Here is a 20,218-nt window from a genome sequence, read left to right as displayed (position 1 = left end):
CAAAAAACGACAAAAAACACAAAATTCAGCACAATCCCAGCCCATCCATGGCCTCAATGGTGTTTAAATCCAAGAAGACACCCCACAGAAAGACTAGGCCCATGCACCACTCACTACCCCTGGGCATAATGGCTGAAAGCTAGGCAAAATAAGTGCAGGCCTCAGACACTGCCTCTCTTCAAAATGGCCCCTTGCACCCCAAGCACATGTTGCCTGTACCAGCACTCAAGATGGCCACCACCACCACCCACATGGCCAGTCCAAATCAACAGTAGCACCCAAAAAAAAACGAAAAACACACAAAAATCACCACAATCCAATGCCATCCAGGATGTTTACATTAAAGAGAGTGATACCACCACACAGGCAGACTCAGTCCATGCACCACCCACTACCCCTGGGCAAAAGGCCCCACCAGCAGCCCCAAAAAAACTACAAAAAACACAAAATTTAGCACAATCCCAGCCCATCCATGGCCTCAATGGTGTTTAAATCCAAGAAGACACCCCACAGAAAGACTAGGCCCATGCACCACTCACTACCCCTGGGCATAATGGATGAAAGCTAGGCAAAATAAGTGCAGGCCTCAGACACTACCTCTATTCAAAATGGCCCCTTGCACCCCAAGCACATGTTGCCTGTACCAGCACTCAAGATGGCCACCACCACCACCCACATGGCCAGTCCAAATCAACAGTAGCACCCCCAAAAAAACGAAAAACACACAAAAATCACCACAATCCAATGCCATCCAGGATGTTTACATTAAAGAGAGTGAGACCCCACAGGCAGACTCAGTCCATGCACCACTCACTACTCCTGGGCAAAAGGCCCCAACAGCAGCCCCAAAAAAACGACAAAAAACACAAAATTCAGCACAATCCCAGCCCATCCATGGCCTCAATGGTGTTTAAATCCAAGAAGACACCCCACAGAAAGACTAGGCCCATGCACCACTCACTACCCCTGGCCAAAAGGCCCCACCAGCAGCCCCAAAAAAACGACAAAAAACACAAAATTCAGCACAATCCCAGCCCATCCATGGCCTCAATGGTGTTTAAATCCAAGAAGACACCACACAGAAAGACTAGGCCCATGCACCACTCACTACTCCTGGGCATAATGGATGAAAGCTAGGCAAAATAAGTGCAGGCCTCAGATACTGCCTCTCTTCAAAATGTCCCCTTGCACCCCAAGCACATGTTGCCTGTACCAGCACTCAAGATGACCACCACCACCACCCACATGGCCAGTCCAAATCAACAGTAGCACCCCCAAAAAAACGAAAAACACACAAAAATCACCACAATCCAATGCCATCCAGGATGTTTCCATTAAAGAGAGTGAGACCCCACAATCAGACTCTGTCCATGCACCACTCACTACCCCTGGGCAAAAGGCCCCAACAGCAGCCCCAAAAAATCGACAAAAAACACAAAATTAAGCACAATCCCAGCCCATCCATGGCCTCAATGATGTTTAAATTCAACAAAACAGTTGTATAATGCATGCACCCATAACAAACCCTGGTCCTACTGGATACTGTGGCTACCCACAATATATTTTATTTAATGTTCTGAAAAAGTTCCAAAATTGTAGTTGCAGCAACTGTAATGCCCCAACAAACTTACTTGTGAAAGTTGATTTCTAATCCAAAAGTGATCAAAAGAAAGTCAAAAAGGCCTCAAATCCAAATATCCAGCAGCACCCACAAAAAGTAATCCTTCCAGGTCAAGGTCCAAATGAAAGTGACCAGCACATGAAGAAAGCACTGGAAGGAGCCTGCTGGACAGGAACAGGAAGTTGGAGACTGTGGGGCACTTCCTTCCTCCCCCCCCCCCCCAAAAAATGGACTCCTTGCAACAAAAAAGTGCAGGCAAATGTCAACCTGAGGAGTGATTCTGATAAAAAATCATCATTTTCTGAAGGTTTATGCTGTTTGCTGGTGGATTTCTTGTGCAGAATTGCAAAATCTCTATTTCGCGAGTGCGAGATTGTTCCTGCCCGCCGCACCTACGTGTTCGCAATTGCGAACTCTCGCGATGCGTGCTGTGCAAGGTAAGGTGGCAAGCCGCGATGACGTATTCGCGGGCGCCAACTCCCGCGGGATCCCGCAGCAAGATCCAATATGGCGCAGCACTCGCAAAATATCGAGAAAAACAACTCGGCAAACGCTGAATGACGGAAAGTGAACGCCGTGCGCCACGCCGCGCGCCACAATATTGTATCACCAAGCAAAAAAATCCGCCGCGTGCGAATCGACGGATTTTCGGCAAATTCGCTACAGTTCGCGGATTGCGAATTTACCGAAAATCCGCAAATTCTGCGAGCGGAACGGATTTTACGCCTTAGTTGCAGCATTCCCCCATGAGTTTCCTGAAGGGTCCTTCCGCCACCCAGAGAGAAGCATCTCAGCTAGCCCAGTGACTCATAGCTCCTCCGGTACATGTGGACCTTCTTCGTCCTCACCAACTTCATCTCTATGTTGCCCTCCGCGGTTGCATTTCAGTGTTTTTATGAAATCCTCCACCTGTTGTTTCGGCTGGTGGGTCACTCTGAGCTTTGCTGGGTACAATAATGCATTATCAATCTGCATCACACGTAATTTCTTTTTAACATCCAGAAACTTTCGTCGCTGCTCCTGCACAACGGGTGTGAAGGCCGGGTAGATGGAGAAACCCACACCCTCACACGTCATCTTTTGATTGTTCCGTGCAGCACGCAGCGTAGTGTCTCTGTCGCGATAATTTAGCAGCCTTGCAATTATCGGCTGGGGCGGGGCACCAGGCTTAGGTCGTGGGCCCAAGGATCGATGAGCTCGCTCGACTATAAACTGTTTGGAAAAAGCTTCCGCTCCAATCGCCGTTTGAAGTATCTTCTCTACATATTCCTCCATGCGTCCCGTGTTGGTCGATTCCGGTACACCGACCACGCGGATGTTATTACGTCTGCTACGTGCTTCCAACTCCTCGTTCTTTGCAGCAATCACTCTAAGGACATTGTCCATCCTCGTAAGTCGGGTGGCATGGGAGGCAGTGGCATCCTCGGCAGTCGAGATACGTCTCTCCGCTTCGTCGATGCGTTCCTCATGGACATCCATCTTTTGCGCAATCGCATCCATCCTGGAGGATAGCCGATCGACCTTGTCCACCACTGTGGCGAATCCCTGCTTCATTTCTTGTAGGATCAACTGCATATCCGGAGCACCCGTACTGGCGCTAACACTCGCTGTCGACGGACCGACCGCCCCGCCGGACTCCGGCGCCGGGCGCACTGCCTTCCTCGACGCAGGTGCAGCGTCAAAAGACAATTTGGGCTGTTTATTGTCCAGGTGCCCCATCTTCGAGCGGTAGCAGGGGTACGCTGTGGTCGGATACGTCACCCCAACCCCACCGTATCAGGGCCAACAATAGCCGCTACGGCAGAGCAAGGCCACCTCACAGGGTCGTGTCTGCTCGCAAGGATCTGGGATCACAGAACCTCTCGACGGCGCTAGTATTTTATCACATGTCCCGCCGATACAGACCAGGAGTGTTGCGCCAGGCCACCCCGCACATCCAATGCCAGCATCTCAGCCAGCTCCAGACGTGTACCCAATGGCTCCAAGCGGGGGCCCAATCCGCTAACACTGTCCGACAATCGTTAGTCCAGGCCCTAGGCCAATGCAGCTCAATTGCCCCACCATGCAGCGTACACCTCAAGCGGGTCAGGAATGATCTCACAGGCAAGGCTGGGTGCCCTTCATCAGCTCACCTAGATGGAAGGCTCCAGTGTCAGAGATGCAGGCAGATTCAGCCGTCTTCCTGACCTCCTGTCAGGCTCCGGGCTCGCAGCACTCTCAAGTTCCCCTCACGCGGGGAGCGTATCGTCATGCCCAGGCGTAATCCCACCACTCTGCATATGGCACGGTATGCCCGAACGTCGCAGCAGCCTGGTTCCCCAGGGAAGAGCAGCGAGGAGCTCCGTCACCCTCTCGCACCCTTCGCCTGTCCGTTCGTATTGCCTCCTGTTCGCACAGCGCCACCTCACGCTACCTCCAGGGCCCACACAGTTCTCGGGTGAGCATACGCGCTGCGGTTGGCGGGTCCCGCGTGGCCGCTATGGAGCACAGCACTGCCTCCGTTATTCTCACCGCAGAAGCCCCGTAGGGCCTGGTCGCCCACCTCTCCGCAGAGCAGCAGCTCCGGCAACCCCAGCCCGTTCCTGCCGCAATGGCGGTCGTGGCGCCCCGCAGTCACCAGTGCCTCACTGCAGGTCTCGTCAGCCGAGGACTCCTCACCGGGAGCATCAGGTCAGGCGACCATCCAGCGTTGTCCAGCGCACCCGGGCGCTGCTCTGACACCTCAAGCTCACTCCCTCCGGTACAGCGCCACGCGTTGTACACTCGCCTGCAGTTCCGCCATATGCAGGCCTACATGCCTCGTGGTCGCCTCGGTGTCGCGTAGCAGCCGGCCCCAGGCGCGCAGTCAGGTGAGCTCCGACAACGCTCACGGGCAATCACGTCGTCACTGCTAGCTCCCGCTTCCGAGGTCCGATGGCCCTCAAACTTCGACCGATGGTGCATACAGGGTCGTGCAACAACCGTACCGATTTTCATTGATTTTGGTGGTGGCACAGTAGGATAAATGATGGATCTAAAGCTCAGGCAGCAGGAGCCTCACACAAGTGCGGCCATACTGCGTGTGCGCCCTCTAGCGCCCCCACATTTCTGTTATTTTCCTGTCAAACAATGCATTGCGGCACTAAGAAGCATTGCATAGCTTCTTAGTAAATCTGCCTTTTAGTGGTGGATTTACAAAGGGATTGCCCTTGTGTCACACAGTGTGATGCAAGGGCAACAAAAGACTTAAGTGAGATTTACTGCGCCACACACAGCCGCTTTGCATGGCTCTGTGTGGCAAAATAAATCTGGAGTAATGCAACGCAGCGCAACTCACTTCCTTGCGTTACACTGCCCTGGGAAGGAGTTCCATGGGTGAAGCTTGGGTATCCCATGCATTCTCTCATGGATTTTGGCACACTCCTAGATTTACTACCATTAAACCTGGGAATATGTCAAAAAGGTATGCCTTCAGGGGGGTGGGGGGGTGCACAACGAGGAAAAATAACTTTATTTCTCCTTCCAGGAAAAAGCCTGTAAGGATTGGTTTTGCGCATGAAGGCATCCCTTCCTGAAAAAAAACAATCCTGCCTGCATTGATGCTAGGCTGCTCTGTGTGTGCCAACGCAAGAGAGAGCAGGATCTTAGTATATATGATGCATTCCTACCCGCTCCATGTGACGCTACGCAGGAAGTTGTCTTGCTGCGTTTCCCTGCATCAAATGTTAGTAAATTTGCCCTTAATGTTTTCTCTAGAAGTAATGGGCGTGGTAGTGCACCTTTAAAACAGTGGGCAGTAATGGGCAGACAGTCATTTCCAGTGACCCCCAAAATCCATTTTCGCCTGTTTACTCGAATGAGAAAGCAATTAAAATCTGCAGAATTTCTAGCAGAATAAGTTACTTTGAGGCCACTGAGCAAAACCAAACAGAGAGAGACAGCCGATCCATAAAAGACATGATGGCGCATACAGTGCATGGAATTTCTTAACTAGAGTAGCAATAGTTTTTCTACACCTGTCAATCAAGTGGTGAGGGTTCTCTGATGCTTCGAATTCGGAGCACCAATTGAGGAAACCCATTTTTGTGACTACAAACGACACCATCAGGCCCCGGGAGCAGTACCAAATTGGATAGTTCGCCTAGCCGGATGGTTCGATATGGTAACATTCCCCACGAGCATCATTAAATTAGTTGAATGCTGTTGACTGTCCATCACATGAACAAACGGCCTTTTGGCAGGTCACGAGTTCGAATCCTGGCAAGGGCCTTACAGCCTTTTGTCCTCCCGAAGCTCTAAAAATTGAGAGGCATATTACCAACGATGAGCGATATTTATCGCTAACGATGCTTAGCAACAAATTTTTTAACGCTAAGCATCGCCGGAAATTATCGCAGAGATAACTTGCTATTAGCAAGGTTCATCTCAGAAGTGATAAAAATCCTCGCGCTAACTGCCAAATGAGAGATTTATCGCTGGAAAACCAACGATAATCTCTCGAAGTTTGGCGTTAGCTTGATGATAGGGGTTCACAAACTTAGCCATGATATCCACCTTCCATAGGATATCATGGCTAAGTCAGGAAAATACCAGGTGTAAAAAAAGCAGTGCTAACCACGGTTAGTGCTGCTTTTTTTATCACTAACAGGGTTAGCGAAATCCTTGATAATAGGAGAAATGTCGCTTAACAACATTTCTCCTTTTATTTTTCTCTGGAACGCCCCCTTTGCATCTCATTAGAGATGTAAGGGGAAGCGTAGAGAAAAAGGGTGCTAACATGCGAATTTGCGTGTTAGCACCCTGTTGCTAATAGGGAGATAATTTTATCTCTGCTTTCTTGGCTTTTAAAGCCAAAAAAGCGGAGATAAATCCCTTGATAATATGCCCCTGAGTTACAATAAGCTGGGTAAAAGTAAAATGTAATTTTTTTTTACAGCACTTGCAAAAGGCAAAGGTGCATTATACAGCACTACAAAAGTTATTATTCACCGGGCTGGCTCCAATTGGCCGTTTGATGATGCGCTTCTGCTGAGCACGTTATTAATGAAATCAATATTTGCATGAAAGAATTCCAAAAGAAGGTAAGACGCTTAATAGGTGACATTTTTCACTTAGGCCATATCGAATTCAACCCGGCAAAGGTACATGTTCTTCAGCAGCGGGATTGGGGATGATTTGTGTTCTCTCATGCAGTTATCCAATTTAAATTGCTGTCTAATCAAAGTCCTCTTGCTGCAGAAAACTGTAATTTTTATGAATTCTGCTACCCAATATAATTTCATGTTGTTGACGGAATCCAATCACTTGCATGCGTCAAGGCTTTCAAAGAATGCATAATGATGCACCTTCTGAACGCAGAAAGTTCGATAATATTGTTCATGGTGTCTCCGAAAATTACTGCAAATGCTATTTTGTTCAAACTGTGTAGGAGTGTTTCAGACGTGACCTCATGATCCTGCAGTGAGAAATAAAAATACAACAAACTGCTTCTTAGTAAAGAACCATACTTGGTGCTTATACACCTGCATAATGTGGCATCACAGTCGTGTGAAATGTTCCAAAAACAATCTCCCGTGACCACTTGGTTATAAACAGTGCTCTGAGAACCGCAGGATTAGTAACCTAACATTGAATACTGTTCATTAATGGTGCCAGATCGGATGGTTCCAAGAAATTAATTCAGGTTTGGAAAGGTTATTTTGTTATTAGTCACAACACGTAGGTACACTGAACTGTGAGTTGGCAGCAGATGAACATTTTTAAGAAATGGCTTCTAATTGCTAGCTTCAGCCTCCTAAACGTTGTTTATCACAGAGGTCATTATGTTTTAACTTGGGTTTTTTCCTATCCTCACATCAACAAAAAAGGTATATAGCGAAATAGTGACCTGACCATCACAATTCATCCTAGGGCCCGATTTCGATGTGGACAGACAGACCTCAGTCTGTCTGACATCGATTCGGTACTGGGACCGACCGGCCTCCTGTCGGCGGTACCAACCCAGCAATTAGGATGTAACTGAACACTGTTCGGTCGCACTTCTTTTCTTTTCAATGGGAGCATGCATTCCGAACGGGATGCATACTCCAATTCTAAAGAGAAGAGGTGCAGTTCATCCCTCCAAGGGGTGCAGGGATCAACAGAGGGCACCATTGGTGCCCCCTCAGCCTCCAACCGCAGGTCGTGCACCCATTGGGGCCCTCAAATTCGATGTCTTATAGCCTTTCTGTGTTTGAAAGGCAAGCACAGAAAGGTTGTCAGAATTTGACATTGTAATCCCTCAGGCAGAAAGAGCCGCCCTTTGGATTACTGTAGGCTTTCCGAATGGCTGACGGGCTCTCCGAGTCCAACGGAAGCCATTCAGAAATCCAGTTTGAAATCTTTTCCGTCCGACCCATTCCATCCAAATGGATCAGTGGTAAATTAATCTGAACAGCTGATTATGATGCCGTAGGAACGCCTCTGACCGAGGTTCGGAGCCATTTACTACGGCATTGTAATCGGCCCCTAAGTGTTGCATAACATATGTTATATTGATTTTTTTTAATAACTCTCACTCTAAAGTGATTATTTTTAGATTTTATACAAAACGATATGGACAGTGGACCACTTTTACACCCTCAAAGCACCAACCCAAATATCACCAATATTTATATGTACTTAATCTTTCGAATAGCGTGCAATTTTCAAATACTCCCTGCCCTGAGAGTATATCCCAATCCTTGGGAAAAATCAATGTTATACCAAACATGGAGAGATTTGCTGTTCTTTTCGTGTGGCCGGGGCTGGCTCTAGTGGTGGCTGGGATAAAGAGTTATCCCAAAAAGGTTGTCCTCAGGAAATAGGCTTACTTTTTGAAGCATTGCTTTCAAGTGTTGGACTATAAGGATGGGGACAAGACTGGGATTGGCATCCTGGGACCACATGGTTAAATAAGTATCTCTGATATTAGAAATTGACATAATTTGTTTGGAAATGCAAATGTTTGGTGCAGAGTTATGCTCACAGTTCTATGCTTAGATGTGAATGATGACAATAACAATGACGCTGTCTCTGACAATTGAAAACAAAATATAGAAATCCCTGTGGATCTGCTCTTTTAACATGTGGGTTTCTCTTTTTTTCTCTTTTTTGGATTATTTGTGAGTATATAATGAAATTTTCAATATACTGACTATGCAGCACAAGAACTCAGAGAAATGGTTAAAATAATGTATTGATGAAAGCTGCAATTTTACGCGAAAAGGATGTTTTTAACTTGGGTTTCTCTTGGTGTATGTAATGTTTTCTGTATAATATTTCACGTGTGTATTTATGTCAGTTTGAAGTAATTCACAAGGGTTTTTTGTAAGTTTTTTCATTTTGTTTTGATTTACAGCCCTGAAGAAGTTCCGCTTGACGGAACGAAACGCGTTGGCTGGTACCTCAAATGGATCATTAAAGGAACTATGAACTTTTTTGCAATCACGGATACAGCGTCTTTCATTTGAAACATTCTTGTTTATAGACTTTATCAACCACATATGGTGGAGATCCAAATTTGTTGGCGGTGATTATTTTGAGAGTTTAAACACAGACAATGACTAAAAACACTAACAGAAAGAAATCACACTTCTATTGACAACCCACTATTTCATTCCTTTCAAGAATTTAGCATATATAAAATACCACTAGGTCATTACTTCACCATACTTTAGTCTAAACTGAATGAAAACTCCATTTTCAATCTCGAGTCCTCATAAATAGCTGGTGTATCTCTAGAGCTAGTACAATGGTGTGATATATGTCTACTTCCACTACCCAGATAGCCAAAAAGGCCTCAATTATAGGAGGAAGGTGGTGGGTATTTAATAAACTTTTTGTCTGGCCTAAAACATACTTTTGAATACGGATAAGTCACTCGTAAGGTAGCTCCTAAACACCCATAGAGCAGGGTAGATTATACTTAAAAGTAGGACATGCATATTTAATGTTTTACGTACACTGGCTTTAAAAAACATCCAAAGTCGTTTTTCATTTTGGCAAAGATGGTTCTCCCATTAGTTAACACTTGTTTGCACTATTACACTTTATAAGTGTCAACTCCAGTTTGGGAAAAGATAGAAAAATGGTTCAAAGACTCATTTTAATGCTAATTTAAAATCCAACTAATGGACAATTAGAATTTTATATTACTGTTTTAGAAATGACACCTTTAGAAAGTTGACAATTTCCTTCCTAAGCAAAAAGGCCTTTCTGCCAGTGTATGGCTTCAGTGTAATGAGATATGGATTGCTCCAAGACAGTGGAGAAATGGCTTGAGAGTGGGAAAGTGTTTTTCATTCATGAACAGGGAAGCCTAGGGGTGGGTCCGCCATTTCCTGGTTTTCAAAGGATGCCTAAACCGTCACACTCAGATGTAGCTAACACTTAGGCATACCTCCCTTATGTCTTTCTAATCAACTTAGTTCCAAACCCAGTGGAAGGGGATAGCTGCCCATACATTATTTGAGTGATCACAAGGGAGGGTTTACTCAATATCACAGCCACACCACTGTGTGGGCACAGGGAGCTCTGTACAGGGGAAGGAAGGTTCTACCATGTTGGTTTTGGGCAGAGAGGTGCACTGTGGGATAGTTTACAGTAAAAAACAAAAAAGTTCTGCCAAAGTGGATAGGGTTGTGCTTTGGAAAGTTTATGTCATTGGTTAGGTAGTGGCCAGTAGGTTGCCCCACCCACAGGCTGGCACTTTGCATAAATGTGGCATTCCCAGTACCCTACCCAGAATACTCCTGGAGCTGTGAAGAATCTGAAGGTCTGCCCTGCTGTTAGAAGATACTGAAGGGAAATTGGACCTGTTTGCCTTGGACCTAGGACCCCAGAGCTGAACCCAAAGGTCAGATGGATGACCTCCTGTTTGAGCTCCTGGGACACAACAAGCTATCAGATGCCTTTACCCCTGCAACTCCAACTGGACCTGCCATCAACCCTGCTGATGGCCTCTGATGGAGTGAATCCTAACCCGGAAGCGGTGCCCCCTCAATGTCCTGGACCCTTAGCTGGTGACAAGTGCACTCCTCCTGTTCACATTGTAAAAGCTGGATTTGGAATCTTTTTGCAAACTTTCTGCCTGGAGAACCGATGGAGAATGAAATCGCGTCTCAAAGCTGCAGCCATCGAAATTCTGGTCATCCTCAGCTTGCTGGTGTGCCCTGCTAAACGAGAGCTGACTTCCAGAAAAGTTTCTAAGTCCAAATGTCGAGTGCTTTATTGAGACTAATGCCAAGCAGAAGCCAATTGACACATAGGCCTCCCTGGGACAGACTTTGTCTCCTCGAAGTTTTCCTGACTTCATTGCCAACCTCAGTGGGACCAGGCTCTTCAGCAACTCACTGCCATCAAGTCCCACTTTGGATCCAGCTTAAAGCTTGCTCTACCGATGACTTGTCTATGACCACTTTTTCTCCATAAAAAGCTTTTAAGTTAGAGGTAAACTTTCTAACAGGACACACCTGGTCCCTGTATTAGACCCGTGCTCCATTGCAGCTTTCCTTAACTTTTGACTTTGACCTGCTCTGGCACAAAGAGGTAACCATTGTCGTGTCTTTGTGTGTTTTGGTGCTACTTTTAATACAAACTTCATATCTGTGGTTGGTTTTGTGGACTTGTGTTGTTTTGATGTTATTTTATTTATTAAAATATTCTCTATTTTTCTAAATTGGAATGGGATTTTTCTTTTATTCGATTTTTATTTCATACTGTTCGAGTACTGCATAAATAATTAACATATTGCTTCTAATTTATGCCTGACTGCTTTGTACAAAGGTATCAGAGGGTTCAGCACAGATTAAGATTAAGACTTTTGTCGTACACCCTGACGGGGATTGTGATTAATATTTTTCTAACCCCCTAAAATAATACTCCAGGCTTTTACTCCAAACATTGCTGTTGACGCATAAGTCCTTTGCATCTTCCACCACGATTATGTTAATATCAGAAACATTGTACGCCCACCTGGTGGAATAACAGAAATGATATCCATCTGAAATATTAACCGCAACATCATCATACCATTAGTATAAATGCTGAGTCAGCAGAAGCAATGAACCCCAAGAAAAATATGCTATGCTGAAATTAAACTTTGGAGTTCACCTGTTAGAAAACACACTGCAATCATTAATAATAATTGACATTAGCACTGAAAAAAAATTGGACACTTGACCAGAGCATTTTGTCAACAAAATATAGACTCTGAATAATATGGAACAGAATAAAGCTGTTCCCCGTGTCATACATTTACATCTTCATCACCATACTTGCATTCTTTGAATGTGAGCAAAAAAGTTGTTTTAAATATTCTATTTGTGTGTAATTCCTTTGTGGGCTCAGTCTACTTCTGCACGTTGACCATATGATGAGCTTTTCTTATTTGCTGAAATACAATGGTTTTTAATAATGATAACACCACGATTTCACTCAAAGCTCTGCATCTTTTAATGCTGACAAGAGAAGTCACTCAAAGATCTGTTTTTCATCATACCAAGATTCCCTCTCAAGGCTGTTCTTGATGATGGCTTAGAGTCGAGAGTATACCTAACCTTAATAATATCTAGGGCACTCAAAGCTGTATTTATAATGCATATAGTCTCTTTAGGGTCTGTTTGTATCAGTATAGAGAGTCACTTAGATATCGGTCTCTGGTACTGCAAAGGCTCACTGTACTCTTAATAATACAGACTGGGACCCACATTAACTATCATTCAGTGCTGTAAAAAAATCAACTGAGCTGCTTTGGGTAAATTGAAAAAATCTGTTCAGTTTTAGAAAGTCACCTACTCAGTGGCGTAGCTAGGCACTTTGGCGCCCATGGCGGTCCCTGCCTTTACCGCCCCACGGCAGCGCTGAAGAGCGGGTGGGGGTGCTGTCGATTTTTCCAGCGTTTGCCGGGCCTGTAGCAAACCCATGTAAGAGGGGGGCCACCGCCCCCAAAACCCATGTCGCCCAGGGCGGACCACCCCCGCTCCCCCTTGCTACGCCACTGCACCTACTCATGATAGCATCAGCCATGAATCCACCAAAAAAGCAGTTTTAGTGAAGTAAGGTGGTCAATTTCCCAAATAATTGGGGAATATGGTTTAAAAGTAAGTGAATTATTGGCTTCTTAACATTTTAGGCTGAAGGAATGGATAGGATCACAAATATGAATTGCATTAATGTTTTATTTAGCATGGGGAGATCCAATTTGCACTATTTAAAGCAATTGTGCAGACAGACGGACTAAAACATTGATGTGGTTGAATTGTGTGCCCCGTATAGGTGTACATCAGAATAGCATGTACAGAAACATCTGATATATGACATATATATTGTGCCTTAATTATAATTTTCAAAATTATTGCCCTTTGGTTTTAGATTTTCTATTATAATTTACAAAGGGGCAATTTTTTGTAGCAGATATTTACAGCGGCATACTTAAGTCAAATGTTATTCTCACAATTACGTTTTGGTACCTATGTGCTCCATGCATAAAAAAGAGGGCACTGGATGGCCGAGCCAGTTTATGACTTATTACACTTTTGGATAAAGGGGGCACAATGTTTGATAGAGTTATTCAAGGATGTATGGAGGAATGGATTGCAAAAATGAAAATATTACCCCACAAATCAACAATGGACCACTGTGTTAGTTTTCATTGTTAATTGTTTAGTAGGTTTTTTTTTTGGAGAGTTTTTTGTACGCCCACCTGGTGGAATAACAGAAATGATATCCATGTGAAATATTAACCATAACATCATCATACCACTAGTATAAATGTTGAGTCAGCAGAAGCAATGAACCTCAAGAAAAATATGCTATGCTGAAATTAAATTTTGGAGTTCACCTGTTAGAAAACATACTGCAATCATTAATAATAATTGACATTTGCATTGGAAAAAAAAATTGGACACTTGACCAGAGCATTTTGTCAACAGAATATAGACTCTGAATATTATGGAACAGAATAAAGCTGTTTCCCGTGTCATACATTTACATCTTCATTACCATTCTTGCATTCTTTGAATGTGAGCAAAAAAGATGTTTTAAATTGTAGTGTAGTTCCTATATTCCCAATAGGCTCTGCGCATTGGAATAATATATTCAGCAGTGTAGACGTAGGACTGAGGTCGACTAGGTCTCTACTGACTATATTAGACTTAAGGTTTGCCAGCTAGCTCAGAGGTCACTAGAAACTTTCTCGAATAAACGAGGAGGAGTTTAACCTCCCTGGATAGACAAGAAGGGATTAGCTTCCGACAACCGTATAACATGACAACTTTGCCCCCTCAGAATAAGAGTGTATCTCTAGAGTCGTGTCAAAACAATAGACAGCTATTTCACTCAGTCAAGTGTGCATACTTAGTTTCACAAGAGTGCAGAGAAAAGAGAGACGGGTGTTTTCAATAAAAGGTGTAATTTATTGAGCAGTCTTCTTTCTCATACAAGAGAAATGAATTGCCACGATTGTAATACTCATAGTAAAGTAAAGTGCGTACAGTAAAATGAGGATTAAGAAATAATACTGTAAAAGCATTGATGTGGTTTCTTAGCCATAAGATACTTTAAAATAGATAAAATATATACATACTTATATACATTGACTAACTTACTCAACTGGTGCTTCTAAATACGCCTACCCCGGTGTACCTGACCTAAGCCTAATACGTGGGAAGGAGTAAGTAAGTAGCAGTTTAAGTTAAGTTGGTTTTGCCAAGAATCTGACTCAAGAATTCTCTTCTAAGGTTTTAGTCAGCTCCGTACCTGGGTAATAGAAAGCAGGAGGTCTTGTATCTCTCTCTCAGGACTCGATATCCCAGTAACCCGCGAAGGTATCTGGAAACACCGGAGCTGGATTTCTCGGCAGGAGAAAAGACAGCGTCTCTCTCAGTGCGTCAAAAGAGGAGGGGCAGTGTCCGTGGGCTCTCGCATCATCTGGGCTCTCGGGCAAGTAGATAGCTGCTCTGCTCCAAAACCACCACCGTGTGTTTGCTTAAGGCAACGTTGGTATATTTACACCTGAAAGGTGTCGGGTTTGACGTAAGGTTGGACATAAGACGTCAATAAAGATGTCACTAAGAACTGGCCGTTCTTACAGTGCTTTACAGGAGTTCTAGGACGAAATCAAAACAAAAGCAAGGGGGATTTCCCAGGTTGCTGGAGGTTTGGATTGTTTAGAGAACTCGTTGTGCTTTCTAGGGGGCCGGGGAAGTAGCCTTGCTTAATGTGACAGCATGTGCTACGACTGAATATGAATATGATTATTATGCCGTTATAGGGATATTATTGATTATAACGGAACAAGGGCATAAAATAGTAATATCGATTTAGGCTCCTGGATAAAAACACAATACCCACTCCACGATCTAATGTCCATCATTACTAAAACTAAGCAATAGTAAACATTTATAGGTGCATGTGTATTCCAACCCACCCCAAAATACATTTTTTGCATTTGAAATGGAGTATGCGAAATACATGAAAATGATATTGGTACTGTACGCTTTTCAAGCAGTGTAATCATTCAGTTAAAACGATGCATATATATGATTAGCTGAACGATTTGCGAAATTTACACATGAAATGGCTCTTAATACAGAAAAGAAGGTCGAGACCATTCCATCACATATAAATACAGTCGCTGCAAATGTGCTAGAGGCTGAGGTAATATATTGTCTCTAGAGTTCCTAAAAATAGAAGCTCTGTTCTTTAAGATTAGTTCTACTTTAAGCAGAGTACATGTGCCAGGAAAAAGGTAAATATTTTGGAATCGAAGAAAAAATAATTTTGCTTCCAATGGGGAAAAAGGATAGTTCCAAATATTTTCAGTAGCTTTTGTTTATCAAAGCTGAAGGCCGAATTCAGAGTTCAGGGAACCCTGTGTGCTCGTTTGCTTAAAAGTTATTATTTTTGTTCAGGGAGAACATCATTTCAGACAGACTCGCAAAAAAGTTGTCTACGGGTTCAGGTGAAAGTTCGATTAAGTTCGAAAATGCCGCAACTGAGCAGTCTCGAGCATGATTGCTATTGTCGATGTCAGGATCAGCAATGCTCACAGAAGGTCGTACCTGGGTGATGTTGCTCTCATCTCGTACTTCACTACCCCCTAATCGTAGTGGTGAAGTCTCAACGAATGCCGTCATCAGAATTGGTAGCCGCTGGGGACAACACGATGCATGAGCCGTTATCGGACTTAGCAAAGTATCTATATCCATTGGTACTGCTGATGGTAGTGTAAGACAGACGTCCAACACGCATTCTTCTCCGCATAGCATACATCGAAGCACAGGTAAGATGCAATTCTGCCAGATGGGTCTGAATGAAAGAAACCAGGTCATATTCAGATCTCTTAGCCGGGCTAATCCAAGGACTTTAGTTATGCGGTCCCGATAGCGTATAGCTAGGATCGTTTCTTCCATTGTTGCTGGAGTCTTGTCTGCGATTTGGCTTGCCATATCGAAGCAGAAGTATCAAAAATAAAATGCCTGCTACGAGTCCCAACAGAAGTGGTAGGCCGCCAAAGACAGAATGGACAAAATTTGGAAAAATGCCCAGAACTGTTTCGAAGGGTGTTAACAGTCCCGAAAAGATTGTCTTAAATATATGTGGGATACCACTGGTATCAGACATATTTAGGATTTGGCTTAGCATTTCTACGAAATGCACGGGGCAATTTGTTGATAAAAGGGTATAAAAGGGAGCAAGACCACTGACTCATTGTCAGTGAAATTGCTCTCCCACCCTCGCAGCTCCACCATTAAGTGAGGTGCCCCTGCCCCTGCACTCTTGAGTGTTGGTGATCGAGGCCCTCCTCCACCCGCAGGTTTCCCTGCGCCTCATCCCTGGTGGTCCAGTGGACCTCTGTCTCCTTTCTTTCTTTCTGCTCCTTCGCTCGTTTTTCTCCACTTTCTATCTTTCACCTTTCTGCACCTCTGTTCTTTTGCGCCTTATTTCTGCCCATTTCCCTTTCTCTCCCTCTGCTCCTTCACTCGTTTTCACTCGTTTTTTTCCCCTTTCTATCTTTCACCTTTCTGCACCTCTGCTCTTTTGTGCCTTATTTCTGCCCATTTTCGCTTTCTCTCCCTCTGCTCCTTCACTCGTTTTCACTCGTTTTTTACCTTTTCTATCTTTCACCTTTCTGCTCTTTTCTGCATCTCTGCTCTTCTGTGCCTTATTTCTGCTTATTTTCCCTTTTTTCTTTATCCCTTCTTTCCTCCCTTTACCTTTTCCCGCCGCTGCTGCCCCCGCAGCCCCTCCCCCCCCCAGCACGACCGGCCCAATCCAGCTCCCCTCCCCGCTCCCGCCTCCCAGCTGTCCAGCCCTCCCCGACCCCTACTTAATGGTGGCCACTGCGGGGACAGGCGAGCAAGACCACTGACTCATTGTCAGTGAAATTGCTCTCCCACCCTCGCAGCTCCACCATTAAGTGAGGTGCCCCTGCCCCTGCACTCTTGAGTGTTGGTGAGCGAGGCCCTCCTCCAACCGCAGGTTTACCTGCGCCTCATCCCTGGTGGTCCAGTGGACCTCTGTCTCCTTTCTTTCTTTCTGCTCCTTCGCTCGTTTTTCTCCACTTTCTATCTTTCACCTTTCTGCACCTCTGTTCTTTTGCGCCTTATTTCTGCCCATTTCCCTTTCTCTCCCTCTGCTCCTTCACTCGTTTTCACTCGTTTTTTTCCCCTTTCTATCTTTCACCTTTCTGCACCTCTGCTCTTTTGTGCCTTATTTCTGCCCATTTTCGCTTTCTCTCCCTCTGCTCCTTCACTCGTTTTCACTCGTTTTTTACCTTTTCTATCTTTCACCTTTCTGCTCTTTTCTGCATCTCTGCTCTTCTGTGCCTTATTTCTGCTTATTTTCCCTTTTTCTTTATCCCTTCTTTCCTCCCTTTACCTTTCCCCGCCGCTGCTACCCCCGCGGCCCCTCCCCCCCCCAGCACGACCGGCCCAATCCAGCTCCCCTCCCCCCTCCCACCTCCCAGCTGTCCAGCCCTCCCCGACCCCTACTTAATGGCGGCCACTGCGGGGACAGGCGAGCAAGACCACTGACTCATTGTCAGTGAAATTGCTCTCCCACCCTCGCAGCTCCACCATTAAGTGAGGTGCCCCTGCCCCTGCACTCTTGAGTGTTGGTGATCGAGGCCCTCCTCCACCCGCAGGTTTCCCTGCGCCTCATCCCTGGTGGTCCAGTGGACCTCTGTCTCCTTTCTTTCTTTCTGCTCCTTCACTCGTTTTTCTCCACTTTCTATCTTACACCTTTCTGCACCTCTGCTCTTTTGCGCCTTATTTCTGCCCATTTCCCTTTCTCTCCCTCTGCTCCTTCACTCGTTTTCACTCGTTTTTTTCCCCTTTCTATCTTTCACCTTTCTGCACCTCTGCTCTTTTGTGCCTTATTTCTGCCCATTTCCCTTTCTCTCCCTCTGCTCCTTCACTCGTTTTCACTCGTTTTTTTCCCCTTTCTATCTTTCACCTTTCTGCACCTCTGCTCTTTTGTGCCTTATTTCTGCCCATTTCCCTTTCTCTCCCTCTGCTCCTTCACTCGTTTTCACTCGTTTTTTTCCCCTTTCTATCTTTCACCTTTCTGCACCTCTGCTCTTTTGTGCCTTATTTCTGCCCATTTTCGCTTTCTCTCCCTCTGCTCCTTCACTCGTTTTCACTTGTTTTTTACCTTTTCTATCTTTCACCTTTCTGCTCTTTTCTGCATCTCTGCTCTTCTGTGCCTTATTTCTGCTTATTTTCCCTTTTTTCTTTATCCCTTCTTTCCTCCCTTTACTTTCCCCGCCGCTGCTGCCCCCGCGGCCCCTCCCCCCCCCAGCACGACCGGCCCAATCCAGCTCCCCTCCCCGCTCCCGCCTCCCAGCTGTCCAGCCCTCCCCGACCCCTACTTAATGGCGGCCACTGCGGGGACAGGCGAGCAAGACCACTGACTCATTGTCAGTGAAATTGCTCTCCCACCCTCGCAGCTCCACCATTAAGTGAGGTGCCCCTGCCCCTGCACTCTTGAGTGTTGGTGATCGAGGCCCTCCTCCACCCGCAGGTTTCCCTGCGCCTCATCCCTGGTGGTCCAGTGGACCTCTGTCTCCTTTCTTTCTTTCTGCTCCTTCACTCGTTTTTCTCCACTTTCTATCTTTCACCTTTCTGCACCTCTGCTCTTTTGCGCCTTATTTCTGCCCATTTCCCTTTCTCTCCCTCTGCTCCTTCACTCGTTTTCACTCGTTTTTTTCCCCTTTCTATCTTTCACCTTTCTGCACCTCTGCTCTTTTGTGCCTTATTTCTGCCCATTTCCCTTTCTCTCCCTCTGCTCCTTCACTCGTTTTCACTCGTTTTATTCCCCTTTCTATCTTTCACCTTTCTGCACCTCTGCTCTTTTGTGCCTTATTTCTGCCCATTTCCCTTTCTCTCCCTCTGCTCCTTCACTCGTTTTCACTTGTTTTTTTCCCCTTTCTATCTTTCACCTTTCTGCACCTCTGCTCTTTTGTGCCTTATTTCTGCCCATTTTCGCTTTCTCTCCCTCTGCTCCTTCACTCGTTTTCACTCGTTTTTTACCTTTTCTATCTTTCACCTTTCTGCTCTTTTCTGCATCTCTGCTCTTCTGTGCCTTATTTCCGTTTATTTTCCCTTTTTTCTTTATCCCTTCTTTCCTCCCTTTACCTTTCCCCGCCGCTGCCCCCGCGGCCCCTCCCCCCCCAGCACGACCGGCCCAATCCAGCTCCCCTCCCCGCTCCCGCCTCCCAGCTGTCCAGCCCTCCCCGACCCCTACTTAATGGCGGCCACTGCGCACCGAAGGCGCGTCAAAGGCAAGCACGTCTACGCCCGTCTGCGACCCGTCCGCGACCAGCACCAGGAACCCTGGACCTCCGCCCCGCCAACGCTACGACCCAGCAGCACTCCACTCACTCAACCCAGGCTACAACAACAACTGCAAGCTAGCATCACCAGCCGACACCCATGGACCCTCCAGCTGTCACCGCTGCCGGCACACCTGCAGCACCGCCAAGAACACGGATCCAGCACAACCCGCCCACAAGAACACAACCGAACCGAAGACCCTGCAATGCATCCTCCTCAACGTCCGATCCCTCCACAAACACGCCACAGAAATCTGGGACCTCCTCGACAGCACAACCCCAGACGTAGCATTCTTCACCGAAACCTGGACCAACACCACCTCGGGACCGGACATTGCCATCGCCATCCCTCAAGGATACAAGATCTCCAGGAAGGACCGCCCCATCCACCCAGGAAGAGGAATCGCCATCGTCCACAAATCCAGCCTCCGCCTGAGCACACTCCCTGACGAGTCCACAGAACTGATGGAACACCTTCACTTCAAGATACTGGCCAGCCCCACCGCAGCCCTCCGAGGAACCCTCATCTACCGACCCCCTGGACCCCGCAGACCCTTCGCCAACTCCATCACGGACATTATCTCCATCGCATCCACCAACTACACCCTGCTGGGAGACCTCAACTTCCACCTCGACAATCAACTGGACCCCAACACCACATCCCTCCTGGACAACCTCCACAACATTGGACTCCGCCAGATCGTGACCGAGCCCACGCACTCCGCAGGACACACCCTCGACCCCCTCTTCACTACAGGAAACTC

Source organism: Lissotriton helveticus, chromosome 11, assembly GCF_964261635.1.
Source record: "Lissotriton helveticus chromosome 11, aLisHel1.1, whole genome shotgun sequence".
Taxonomy (NCBI): Eukaryota; Metazoa; Chordata; class Amphibia; order Caudata; family Salamandridae; genus Lissotriton; species Lissotriton helveticus.
Note: the sequence above shows the minus strand (reverse complement) of the source record.